Raw genomic sequence first — 3,380 nt, 5'->3', positions numbered from 1 at the left:
ACGGGAGTGGGGTTGGGTTGAGAGCCGGACGGCGCTCGGCTTTGCCGAGTTAGGGATGGGGATGTCTGCGCCCTGTGCTGCATCCCAGCCACCCCGGTCAGCAGCGCACAGCCGCACCGCTCAGTTTACCGTTTTAATGCAGGAAAAGCAGAAAAGATCTTTTGCACTTCAAACCGCAGGGGGTGTGCTGAGTGAGAACGTGATTTCCCCGGCCGCAGTTCGGCCGTTTGCCATCGCGTGGATGCGGCCGGAGGCCCGGGCCTGGCGCTTCTGCTTTGGAATCTGAATTCCAGGCCTCACATGGCAGAGTCGGGCCGGCGTGTCTGTGCGGGCTTCCTGGTGATGGCGATGGCGACATCCTCTCTCGGGGTTTCTAAAAGAAAATGGCTCCTGAGATGGGAAGGGTCAGCCGTTGGGGGGTGGGACGAAGCCCTAAAACCCTATCTGGTCACCTCACACCTGCTCTGGACCCAGTCTCCTGCCCCAGGACTTGCCACAGGTGGGGCAGACCGCACCCGGTAGTGGTGGCCACACCTGAGGGTTTTTGCTAGTGGTCTCATGGGATCGCGGACCCCACAAAGACGGGCGAGCAAGCCGGGCTTCGTGCAGTGATGGGGCGAGTGGGTCCCAGTGAATATTTAATGTGAGCCGAGCAGGTCTCTTGCATGCTGTGTGTTCCAAGATATTCTCGTCTGAATAATCGAGTGATTTAAATTCCCGTGAGTCCTTTATCGACGACGGAGACTTCAGGCACGCTTTGAAAAAGACTTTCATTTTCCTAAAGGATTATTACTTGGTGTCAGAAATTTGTCAGAAAAATTTTCAGCATTCCAGCCCTTTGAATTGTATTATGCATCTCCTTTATCTCTTAGCTTTAGCCCGACTTCTCACTTTGAAGAAGCAAAATGGCAATCGATACCAAACTCCTCGGTTCTTGCCTGTTGTGAATAATCCTTAATATGGAATCGATTTTTAAAATAACATATCTTTTATGGAATAATGTACGGGTTAGTGTTATCCTTTTGAAACAAAAACTTTAAATGTGAAATGAATATAAAATAATAAAACTTAACAGCTTTACAAGAGGTTTCTTAGCAACAATGAAATATTTTATATCGAAATGTCAATTTATTACTATCCGGCTGTCAAAACAGTCAGGTATTTGCTTCCAGGATTCAGAAACCACCTGGGCGGGCTGACCAGCAGTAGGCTGGCAGGTGTGAGCACAGATGCCGGGCTTGTGTGTCCCCACGTGGAGCCCTGGCCTTCCTGCTTCTCTGCATCACAGAGGAGGTGACTCCTGAAATCTGTGCCCCGCAGACAGAGGGCAGGAGGCGATGTTCCCTCATCTCTCCCTGCCTTCGGTGGCTTCTCAGGTGGCGGCCGAGTCTCTGGCCTGCTTCCAGTTTGCACCCAGTGCCCTGGGCCCCTAGGCTCCAGTAGGGCTCCCTCTTCCGGTTGCAACACCTGTGCAAACAGTTCCCTGCGTCAAATTCTTCGGGTTTTAGATGCCTTGTACTGTCTCCCATTTTCCTGCGTGGACCTCGAATGACATGGTAGGCAGGGAATGAGATAAAGAGAAGCTGGACGTATGATTCGAAGATTTAATGTTATTTGGTTTTCTTCAGTAAACGCATAAAGTTTAGGAAATACTGAAGTATGCTGAAATTCATTGTATTTAACTCAGGAGTAACCAGAAAACACTAAGATATTGAAAAATCTTTCTGAAATGTCTCTTGGTCCTCTTAGTAGGCAAGACTGAATTTTGTTTACTCTTTTTGGTGCTTTAGATTCTTACAGTGTTTCTCAGGCTATCGAACACCTTGCTATTTAAATGGAAACTATAGACGGTTGGACTAAATATGATTCATCTTTAGGATGCAACTGTGAGGCAGTTTTTAAAAGCTTTCCTTTTAATAGCCTTGTGTGTGTGTGCGCACGCATGCGCACGTATATGTCTATCTGTCATCTTATGAAAACGTATCACAAAATGATAACACATCTCGTCTTCCAGTATTTGCAAATATTGAATCAAGTACACCGACTGTTTTATTTTACATAGAGCAGTGATACCAGGTCAATAAAGCTTTTTAGGAGCAAAATTTATTTTTAGATGGCCCAAAACTAGGTCATTGAAAATGATAGTCTTTAGAAAATTCATTCAGTTGTTCCTTGTTTCTTAAATATTTAGCGATCACCTGCTGGGAACTAGGCATTGCAGCCTCAGTGGAAAAGAGACAGATGGTGTTCGTCTCAGTGGACTTAAAATCTGGCGGGGAAGGCAGGCATCCATGGACAATCACGGTGATGTGCGGGAGGTTACGGGGGTACCTAGTGACAGGGCTGAACCTGGTGCAGAAGTTTGGGAAGGCAAAGAAGTGAGCAGCAGAAGAAAGATCACGAAGACCAAAACTGCCAGTTATCAGACAAGGTCCATCTATCCATTCATCCGTCCAGTCTTTTCTACAAACATTTGGAAGGGTCTCCGGAAGATGATAAAAATGAGTATGCCTCCGTTGCCAGTAGGACTAATAGGAGACTAACTGCTTGGATGTGTGCGGAGTGTGGGAGAGTTTGAAGGTCAGATGGGGGATACATTCGGAAAGATGTTAATATTTTAAAAAATGATCCTGCCGTGCACATATTGGGGATTGTTTACTGTGGCAGACTGTGGGGGCCCCAGAATGAATCTGTGGTAACCAGCTCTCCTGAGAGCTTTAGATCATGTGCCTCAGGCAGAATCCAGCCCTTGGTTTCATCTATTTCGTTTTTTTTTTTTTTTAAACGCCTCCAGCACCTGGTCTTCCTAGGCGGTCTCCCATCCAAGTACTAACCAGGCCCGACCCTGCTTAGCTTCCGAGATCAGACGACATCAGGCATGTTCAGGGTGGTTTCATCCACTTCTAAGACCTGGACTTAAACAGAAACTGAAACAAAAAAATCGTGCTCAAGAAAAATCATGAACTTGGTTAAAGACGAAGCTTATTTTTGGGTTAGGCACTCTGAACGATTTTGTTTCAAATTTGCGTAAAAATGTCTTCGCAGCCATTCTAGGCACAACCCACCATGGTCTGCACACAGGGGCAGCAAGACGCCTTCCTTATTTATTATTCACTCAGTTAATTTTATTTTTACTAAGCAAGGTTACCTCAATAAACTTAATAAGACGCCTTACTTATTGACTCCCATAGAATCATAACACTTGTTGGTTCAGCTTTGACCGTATTATGTTGATGTGGTTCCATGTTTTGGTTCCAACATGTGCAGAAATTCATTTTTAAAAATCTTAGAAACACACCCAAATTTATATTGTTATTATATTTGCAAAAATAGTTCGACATCTTGAGTTTGATTTTAGCCTCTGCTCCCATGTGTTTTAT

At 45.4% G+C, this 3,380-nt stretch overlaps 1 pseudogene; it reads right to left on the bottom strand.

Annotated features, from left to right (window-relative positions):
• Positions 1-2,785: 2,785 nt before the first annotated feature.
• On the bottom strand, positions 2,786-2,904 carry LOC112472705 (annotated as a pseudogene).
• Positions 2,905-3,380: the final 476 nt, after the last annotated feature.

Source organism: Pteropus alecto, unplaced genomic scaffold, assembly GCF_000325575.1.
Source record: "Pteropus alecto unplaced genomic scaffold, ASM32557v1 scaffold87, whole genome shotgun sequence".
Classification (NCBI taxonomy): domain Eukaryota; kingdom Metazoa; phylum Chordata; class Mammalia; order Chiroptera; family Pteropodidae; genus Pteropus; species Pteropus alecto.
This window is presented reverse-complemented; position numbering and strand designations above follow the sequence as displayed.